This window comes from Coenobita brevimanus, chromosome 29 (genome assembly GCF_032717465.1).
Source record: "Coenobita brevimanus isolate Jiangsu-jjx chromosome 29, ASM3271746v2, whole genome shotgun sequence".
NCBI lineage: Eukaryota > Metazoa > Arthropoda > Malacostraca > Decapoda > Coenobitidae > Coenobita > Coenobita brevimanus.
Window position 1 is genome coordinate 334,758 of NC_136982.1, and position 10,919 is coordinate 345,676.

Genomic DNA, 10,919 nt, shown 5'->3' on the forward strand with positions numbered 1-10,919 from the left:
TCATTTATAAGTACAAGGACAAATGAGGTGTTCTTCCTTCATTTACTATTCGTTTGGCTTTACATCATTAATTTCGTCTAAGTAATCAGCGCTGCCACGAACGCTCCACCTCTCTCCTTCTTGCCTAATGCTTCTTATCAGGATCGCACACAGATTCGATCCTCGTTGATATATATATGAGTTTTCGTTGCATCTCTTCTTTAGCGATTTAGTTACCTTATTACACCTCAGCATGTTAAGGACTGGGCTAATTTTAAAAGTAAATCGCCAAGGAAGAGGTGTTACGATGTCATCCACGGCGTTGAGAATACGATCCATTATCCTGTCCTGATTTAAGTGCGATCCTCCCCCCCCCCCTCTCTCTCTCTCTCTCTCTCTCTCTCTCTCTCTTGCGTGGCTACCGTCAAACGATTGCATTTAATGGACTAGAACTCTTGGTAAGTAAAGGGTGGTGGTGGCCGTGTGTGTGTGTGTGTGTGTGTGTGGTAATGTATGTGCGTGTGTGATGATGTGTAGGTGCTCTGTATGATGACGTATGCACATTACATATTAATAGTTCCAAGTACAGTGTTTTTATTCTGCTTTCATACTATCGCAATACTTTCCATTACCCGCCTAAAATAGATCAAGGCGTCGTAAGTAAGTAAGGAAGGAAGGAAGGAAGGAAGAAGAGAAGGAAGGAAGTAGGGAAGGAAGGAAGAAGAGAAGGAAGGAAGTAGGGAAGGAAGGAAGGAAGTAGGGAAGGAAGGAAGGAAGTAGGGAAGGAAGGAAGAAGAGAAGGAAGGAAGTAGGGAAGAAAGGAAAGCAGAGATGCTAAGGAGCGATATTTACTTTCCTACAACAACACATTCCTTAATAGTGAAGGGAGTGTTTGTTCCTATGTACCAAAAATTCCTAACCACTTTCAGCTCAGTTGATGGTCAGATGTTGTCAGAGAGGAGGATCTGTTACTACACACCTTTTTATTCTAACTTGGCCCAAATTTGCCCCCTCTCTATCTTGAATACTGAACACGAGATTAGCAGTAGAATATGATGCTGGTCATGAAGTGGTGCAATGGGAAGGATATAGAGACGTAGTAATGTCTTTTTCTGCCGCTGAACTACGGGAAATGAGCTGCAAGAGGACGGAAATCTGGGCCAAGTTAAAAACAAGATAGTAACCAAGGAGACTCATTCTTACCTGGTACTTAATGCCCATCGAATATCATGCAACCCCGACTGAGTTTCAAGGTGTGGCAGAGTTCCTTCAAGTGAAAATAAACAGACTATAGTACAGGGCAAGGTACGTGCGTGATACTATTGCCCAAGCCTCATGCATAGACACACACAGTTATGCATTGTTCACCTCTCTCTCCGTGTGTGTGTGTGTGTGTGTGTGTGTGTGTGTGTGTGTGTGTGATGGTTTCGCCGCTGCCATTACCTATGTTCATTTGTCTTGTCTGTGGCTCTTGATCGTTGGACGGAGCCTTGCTTAAGTGCATGATCTGGACGTGAAGAAGGAGGAGGAGGAATACGAAGGAGTACAAAGGAAAGCAAATAGCAACAGACCTGTTGGTCCTTTCGTAGCTGTTTGGTATAAGGAAGGTTAAAACTAACAACACTAATCCATCAGCTAAAGACAAGGATAGAGAAGCAGGAAGGCTCCCCCCCCCCCACGCACTCACCAAATTCTCCAGCCGAAGCCGGCAGGAAATAGTGAGAAGGACCACCGTGCATGATGGAGAAACTGTCATGGAAATTTCATGACAGTTTATCTTTGCTTTGTGGTGGTTTATTTCAGAACTTTCCTTAGAAGGAGAAGAGGGTATGAGGACACTGCAGCTCTCTTGGTATCAATAATTTGGTTTATGATCAGGATTTCTTGCCAGATTTGCTTCCTATCCTTAAATAATAAGTCTCTCGGTTCCACAATCACCGAATAGAGGAAGTATCTTAGCCAGCAGCGTGCCGTTTCTTTTCCTAGGGTGGGATTCGCAGACGGATTTACGATCAGTTCCCCGTCGTAACTTATGGTTGTGCAGGAAGAACTAGACTAAGGGAGATTTAGTATTCCTTTCCCTGATCCTCGAGCAAAAAAGTTATAACCTGTTGTAGTTTTTTTGTCGTAACTTAAGATTTAATATTCCTCTCCCTGATCCTTCTGCAGACAAATTATAACCTGTTTTGGTGTCGTAACTCAAGATTTAGTATTCCTTTTCCTGATCATCGTGCAAAAAAGTTATAACCTGTTTCTGTGTCGTAACTTAAGATTATTCAGGAAGTTTCAACAGGACACAGAGGATGATTTTGCCTCCCCGTCCATCCAACATATCAAACAAGGAATTGATCGTATATGCATTTGTGTGTCTCGACTGGCGCTTTACTAATATCTGTAAGTCAGTTTTTACCACAGTCAAATCACCTTAATTTTTATTTATTTATTTATTTTTTTGCCATGTTTTTCACTGGTGTATGGATTGTTTTTTTCATTTGTTTTTCCTTCCTGTGTTTGTCTTCTAAAAAAAAATAAATAAAAAAATAGTTCTGCCTGTCCAGTGCCTAGTAGCCGTACGAGTGAAGATAACAATATACAGTAAACTAGCCATTAAAAACAATTGTTCATTTAACATTTGTAATCTGGTGTACGAAATTTCCTTCCTAATCAGAGAGAGAGAGAGAGAGAGAGAGAGTATGGACGGTGGGTGTTAGCGCCGAACTGGTGACATGTAGAGGTGTATGGTGTACATAGGTGGGCTGGTGGGCCTCAGGGAGCGGTCGCTGAAACCTATACCCAGAACTGAAAACATTAAAATAAATAAATAAATAACGCTCAAGATCCCCATTACTGTACCTCCCAGTTGGATAAAAATCTCCTGACGTCAGCTGGAATAAAAGCACTAGAGTTATCCTAAGCATGAGAGGGGTAAAAAGATACATAACTCTCCAGAAACTCTCCTTGTTCATTGGGTCATTTATTTCTTCCCGATCCATACGCGTCGTGAATAAGTTAGTCTCCCTTACATGCAATCTCTATAATCCAGGGTTACGTTAATGAGAGAGAGAGAGAGAGAGAGAGAGACACGTAACACACGTCTCTTTGTATAATCAGTCAGTGTATCTGTCTGTTTGTTTGTCTATCTGTCTATCTATCTATCTATCTATCTGTCTGTCTATATCTGTCTATTTACGTAACACATTCCAAACTCCCTTCCTGTTCACTGATACATGAGTCTCTTTAAGTGCCGTAAATGCCGTGAATATCTTAGTTTCCCTTACATGCTAATGGTAATGAGTGAGAGGGGCCTTCACCTGTCATGCAAAGGTGCGTGTATGAGAGAGAGAGAGAGAGAGAGAGAGAGAGAGAGAATCTGGGCAAAAACTAAACTGTTTGTATTCTAACTTGGCCCAGATTTAATGCTACCGCTCTGCATACTTTCCATAGCACTTCTTTGTGACTAGGATCATAATCTAGTGTCAGTCTGTTTTTACGACTCAGAGAGATGGAGAGAGGGGAATTTTCGGCCAAGTTATAGTAAAATGAGTATAGGCAGTTCGTTTCCAAGGTCCTGCAGTCTGTTGTTTTTCGGGCACCAACAGATTTAGCTGCTACACACCGCCGATATATTGCATGTCCTACTCGTGTGTTTAATTATGGGACTCAAACAGCATGGTGTTTTGACAGCATGGTGTTTGTATGGAACGTGAGGGCGGGATTCGGACAGAAGAGAGGGTGTGTCGCTGTGAGAGGTGGCTGGATGTTAGTTGTGGGGTGGCGATAGGTAAGAACGATGAGAATGAGGAGGAGGAAGACAAAGAAGAAGAATTAAGAATGGCTTTGGTACGGCAGGCAGCATGAGGGTGGTGAAGGGTGCGGTGAAGGGGCTTTGTGAATGTAGATCGGCAAGACGGGAAAGGAGTGGGACCCCTTTACTGTAAATGGGAAAGGAAGGGAGAAGACTAAACTGACGTACTGTAGAGGGCCACATCATGTTGAAGCGCCGTGGCCCACTAGACCATCAGGCGTCCATCATACATAAAATGATAAATGAATGCAAAATAATCTTACCTGAGACACCACGTAAGAGCCATCACTAAGTAGCCTGTCACCACCACCATGTTCACCAGGCGAGCAATGTGGTGGTGGGGGCGGTGGTGGGGTGATGGGGGTCGTGGTGGTGGGGTGGCAGGGATGGTGGTGGTGCTGGTCGTGGCGGCAGTAGAGGGAGTGTTGTCGTGGCTCTGGAGAGAGAGAGAGAGAGAGAGAGAGAGAGAGAGAGAGAGAGCGTTATTATAAGGTCTAGGTATAAACAGTGGCATCTCTGTAAGTCTAACATTACCAGTCAGTCCATTGCCTGACGCCGCATCCTGTCACCATTAACATCAATAAAGTCACGGCTTCTGTAGTTTATTCCTGCTATCTCCAGACGATTTTACTCAGCTTAGGGAAGAAATATCTACCTGGAGGGATTAGATGCAGCCTTGTTGGTAGTTGGAAAAATAAAACAAAAAAAACATGTCACCGAATTGAAGGGTTTAACTTTTGAAGGGACGTCACTGAACTGAAGGAGTTACTAGACTGACATCATTGGATTGAAGGGGTTACTAGACTGACATCATTGGATTGAAGGGGTTACTAGACTGACATCATTGGATTGAAGGGGTTACTAGACTGACATCATTGGATTGAAGGGGTTACTAGACTGACATCATTGGATTGAAGTAGTGCAAAGGAGTACAAAGGAAAGCAAACAGTAACAGTCTTGTTGGTCCTTTCGTGGCTGTTTGGTATAGGGAAGGTTATAACTAACAAAACTATTCTGTCAGTTAAAGACATTGATAGAAAAGCAGGAAGGCTCCCTCTCCCTTCACCCACCAAACCCTGCAGCTGAAGCGGGCAGGAAATAGTGAGAAGGACCACCATGCAGCATAGAAAAGCTGTCATGGAATTTCATAGGAAAGAGGAAAAGTAAATCTTATTCTACATTATCTACTTGAAAAGAAACGTAACATTAGTGTACAATATCCATCAGTGTTACTCTACGGTTGTATCATCCAGGCTCTGAAAGAAGAAAGTTATACATGCTACAGAAATGTGTTAATCAGGAGTGAAAATACTTGGCTGGGGATTAGAAGACAGATACCTATCCAAGCGATTTTTTAAGGTTAGTACTGCATCACAATTTACTACATTGGAGGGCAAAATGTTCCTTGTATTTACCACTCCGTCAAAGAAAAAATGCTGTGTGTTTCTGAAATCATTGACCTATAATTTCATGCCCATTACATCTAGTACAATTTGAGCAATCAACTGTGAAATATTTATCTATAATCATATTATCATGTGCTTTGAAAAATTTTAATACTTGAATTCAGTTTCCTCGTAGCCTGTGGTAGTTAAGGTAAAGAGATTCGCGTCTTCTAAATGTTCCCTGTATGGTTTATTTCACAGTCTAGGTATCACCTTTGCTACCGTTCACTGTACTCTCTCAAGTTTCTCTATACCATGTTTGTAATAAGGCGACCAGAACTGAACACAGTGCCTCAAGTGTGGATGTACCAGACTCTAGTACGTCCACACTTCGAGAATTATAAAAGAGAGGATGATATTTTCTGATTTAGATTCGAATGCTCCACATATGAATCCGATTAGTCGGTTGTCGTTCTTAACAGTCTCTGTATACTGTTTGCTCGGTTTAAGATAATTTATTTTGTTACTATAATTCCTAAGTGTTTTGTATGATTGTCATTATCTAGTTGAACATTGTTCATAGTGTTGTCATAAGGACTTTGTAGTTACTTGTAGAGAAGTATATTTTAGACTTGTGGTCGAGCGGCTTTTATATCTTGTAGTAGTTTCCCCACCAGATGTCATGTAGTGACGGGAGAGGTAAAGAATAGTATGGGACTATTTTTATTTGTCTTGGAAATATTAAACAGGTATAATAGTATAAGTCCTGGGTAGCTACCTCCCTGTCTCGCTATCTCTCTCTCTCTCTGTTCTAAAGCTAATCTCCGTCTCGACCTCTCTCTAGGGTCGCTTGTCTCCTTCTAAACTCTCTTTCCTAACATCTCGTGTAGTAGGGTGTGTGTGTCACGTATCTTCCTCATGGCAACAGAACTTTCTCACGAGAGGACTGCTGACAGCTAACTGAATCATCTCCTTACTGGCCGCTGTCGTCAGCTTTCCTCCGTGTAAGCGTTTAGCGCTGCTCGCTTCTCGCAAACACAACACCTTCTCATCATTTGACTTCCTGCTTCTATCTGTCTCTCTATCTATCTATTTATCTATCTATCTATTATGTAGTCCTATATTTGCTCGGCCGCGCGAAAATGACGTACCATCGACATTTAATAGTTATAATATATTAATACATACTACATACACATTATAATGAACTTATAAGCTAATTAAGTGAAATACATAATATTGTAAAGTAACATAATTGTATGAATATTGTATACATATATTATTCATAGTAAATAGTGATTATTCAGTAATATTACATTTTAAATAAGTTGAATACATATTGGAATAAATGCATTAAAGTAAATTATTTAACTGTAATACAGTATGTACTTGGGTTATTATAGTGAAATGCATACATGCAAGAATAAAAATAGTTTAAAATTAAGATTATTGTAAGAGTTATTAATATTTCATTCAAAGATAATGGTACTGGTTTGTCATATATGGGTCATTCTTCTTTGTGTTATTATTATTATTATTATTATTTTTTTTTTTTTTTTTTTTTTTTTTTTTTTTATATATAATTAATACTATATACAAAATATATACACTTCATTCAGGGTGGTTAACTGTGATGTTAACTCTCCCCCCACTAAACAATGACTCCAAATTAGCAATTCTTGCATGCATTCTGTGCATGGCCAACAGCAATACTGCAACCACAATGCAGATAATTATGAAGACAGAAGGTGCTTGGCTATACACATAATATGGGTTGAACATACTCAAACTCAAATCTTCCCAGGGCTTCATTGTTTCATTGATCAGCTGCATAGTTTCAAACTTAGGTGAAGTCAGCTTAATACTTGTGCTCATGTTTAAGTCCATATCAGGCAGTGGGTGGAAATGTTTGTGTGTATGGTTGATAATGGCGTAGTGATTGATGGTGGAAAAAGTAGACATGGATGGTGTAAATACCGCACAGTAGTCTGGTGCTATGTATAATCCTGAGGCCGATGTATGAGATGGTGGTATATCTGGACAGACTATGTAAACTGATGTGTTATGAGGGAAATAAAAAAACTGCGAGTGTCCAATGCGTTGATGGTGTACAAGTTTATCTGGAGCAAAAGTGAAGTTGCAATGATGATGAATATTGTTATTGCTGATGATAGCCATTTCACAAGGGACCGTATCAGTAGGCTGAAACGTGAAAATGTACGCAGGACAAAGATGAACAGCATGTAAGGATGTGCGGCACTTTCGCTCAATCGTTGACTCACTTGCGAAAGTGACAGTGTCTCGTCTCTTGGAGACCATGATGAGTTCGGTGTCTGTGTTGATGTTGATGATGACTAAAGTGTTGTTGTTTCTATAGGGGAAGGGGTGTATTTGGTATACTGTGAACAGGTCTTCCGTGATGAATGGTACATGAACTATCACTGATGTTGGTGTTAGTGTTGCTTCCAAGTACGGGTAATATTGCATAAATTCCCTACTGCGGAACAATGGCTTCAATTTATGTTTATGTATGCCTTGACTAACTATCTGACGTAGCTCATGAACTGGGAGTAAGTCATTTGTGATCTTGCCATCACCAGCATTCGAAATTCCTTGCATAAGTGCCCTGAAATGATCTCTAGTGTTCTCTAATTGTAGTAGAATCGTGTCAATATGTTCTGTGATGATGGAGAAGTGCTGGAAAAGGGTAACGTTACCCTCCAAGTTATTTATTTTATCTATACTCTCGAGAGCTACGTTTTCTGCTTGTTTCAGATTTTTCACAATTGTTTTCATTGCTGAGTTCTGTCCTGTGATGAATTTATCTTGGTATGTTAGTACCTGAGCTATCTTATTAAATTTTTTGTTTATTTCTTTAAGGTCATCCTCTGTAGCCAATCCAAAGATGTTCCCAAGAATTGCGCCGCCCAGATCGAACAAACCGCGCTTTTGGCGAGTACGTGTGATGTTGTTCCTGTCGCTCAGCACCTCTGTTCCAGAAGATGGGAGATCTTGGATCATGACGAGCATAGTTGACTTCGCCTGTTCTAGTTTCCATTTCGCTAACTTCACCATTTCATCCACTTCCTTGGTGATATGTGATTGTGAAACATAATTCCCTATCTTGAAGTCCAGAGTTCGCATCGGCGTCGCAAGTCTTTCTATATAAGTAGGTAAGTCATACAAGTAATCTAGACTTATTTCAGTACTCATGACATCCTTGACGATTGTAGTCGTGGCCGTTGGAGCTATGAGGCATCCTTGTCGTACTATATGCTTGGGGTCTAGGTGCGCATATACTCTTACTATGTATAGGAGAATCCATAGCATAAGTCCCTTCATCGTAACCTACCGAAAAAAAAAATCTATTAATTTCCTATAAAGCTGTGGTTGATGATAGTGATGATGTGCGTTACGGTTGGCTGTTATTTCATTTATAGAAGGAGTTTTAAATGGATATTTAATTCTCGTAAATGATGTACTGTAGATTTCATTGGAATAGTTGCACCTATGTTCGATTGTTTGGTATATGACCTTAATTTCTTTTTGTAATCATTGTTGTGTTCTTGCTTGGTTTCTTGAGGTACGTTCACCTGTTCGGTTGTATCCGAGGCTGAATAATTATGTGATAATTCCCTTGAAACTCGTTTTAAATGGTCAATATGAACTTGTTTTTCCTCGCCACTTGAAAGTGACTTAATTAAAACTTTGTTTGCCTTTATGTTAATTACTCTGTATGGGCCCTCAAATTTAGGGGATAATTTATTGTCTCTCGTATGAATGACTCCGTAAACAATGTCTCCTAAGCTGATAGGTGAATCTTTTGCCTTTTTGTTAAATGCCTCCGTCATTTCTTCCTTGGACATCGTTAATTGTTTTTGCACTCTTTTGTGAATGTCCTGGAATTCACGTAAACGGAGTTTAGAGTAATCATCGTAATTGTATATAGGCATGCTGTCACCTTCTAGGAGCTCATATGGTAATTTTTTATCTGTGCCATATATAATGAAATGTGGTGTGTCACCAATGGATTTATTTATAGACCCATTAATGGAGGCCTCTACTCTGGGAATCCAATCATCCCAGCTTGCATAATTTTCACTGAGAATGTGTCGTAGCACATCTAATACCTTTTTATTTTGTCTCTCTACCAACCCATTCGATGCTGGGTGATAGGCCAAAACGTTAACCTTTTTAATGTTGTATTGTTTACATATTTCTTGTAAGATCTCAGAATTAAATTCTCCTCCATTATCACTTATTACTACCTTTGGGGTAGTAAAGCGACATATTACATTATCTGTTATTGCCTTTGCTACTGTCTCTGCTGTCTTATCTTTAATTGGAGCTAAAATGACATAACGGGAAAAATGATCCGTTGCTACGAATAAGTATAGGTTATTATTGTATGATAATGGCATCTTGAGTAAATCAACAGCGACAACGTCCCATGGTTGATGTGGTACTGGGTAATTACCCATCGGTGCAGGTGTGATTGGGTATCCTTTGTGTTTCGCACATGATTCGCATCTGTCTATATGATTGTGTATATCTCTTCGTAATGAAGGCCAGTAATATAATAGCTGGGCTTGGTTGAATGTCTTATCCTTTCCAGGGTGTCCTGCATGTGGGCTGTCGTGTATCATTCGTAATACTTGGGGTATCATGTCATTAGGTACTACCAACTGGTTAGTATTTCTTTGGCGTTTTGGTTGTTTAGAGTTAATTTTGTATAATGTATTATTGACCATTGTGAATTGTTCAAGTGGGACATGCAGTTTGGGTAATTGTATGTCATCTCCACTTTCTAACTTGTATATTACTTTTGACCATACTGGGTCAAGTCTTTGTGCCTTTGCGATATCCTCGTGGTTTGGGATATTTCCTTTGAGATCTAACGCCGCAACCTGAATTGTGTTCGGGTTCCTAGATAATGCGTCCGCTACTATATTCATTTTACCTTGTATATAATGTATTTGTACATTGTAGTTTTCAACTGTACATTTCCATCTTGCTCTCCTCCCAGAAAGGAGTTTTTCTTTAAACATACCCACCAGTGGTTTATGGTCGGTGAATAAGTGGATTTCGTAACCATATACCAAATCTCGAAACTTTTGTAATGCAAAAATCACTGCAAGTGCCTCTAAGTCTGTAGTGCTATAATTTTTCTCCGCACCTCTTGTTTGTCTGCTGGCAAATGCAATTGGTTGATTCTTTCCTCTTTTATCTTCCTGCATCAGTACAGCCCCTAATCCTTTAACTGATGCGTCTGTACAAATAAGAAATGATTTCGTGTAATCTGGATATGCTAAACAAGGTGCATTCGTTAGTTTAATTTTTAGATTGTTAAATGCCCTTTTTTGTTCTTCTTCCCATTGGAATACAGCATCTTTTTTGAGTAGTTGGAATAGAGGGAAGGCTATATGAGAGAACTGTGGTACGAAGGACCTATAGTACCCAGCCAGACCTAAAAATTGTCTAACTTCGTCAGTCGTAGTGGGTTCAGGAAAATCTCTCACTGCCTGTATTTTGTCATCAGTGGTGTGAATACCATCAGAACTTAATTTGTGGCCTAAGAAATTTATTTCCTTAAAGCAAAATTTGCATTTAGAAAGTTTAATTTTTAATCCAGCATCACTAAGCTTTTGTAAGAGTAAGTCTAATTTCCTGAGATGATCCTTAATATTCCTCGTTGCGATAATAATATCGTCAAGATAAACAAATATTCCTTGTCCTAAAATTCCGGACAA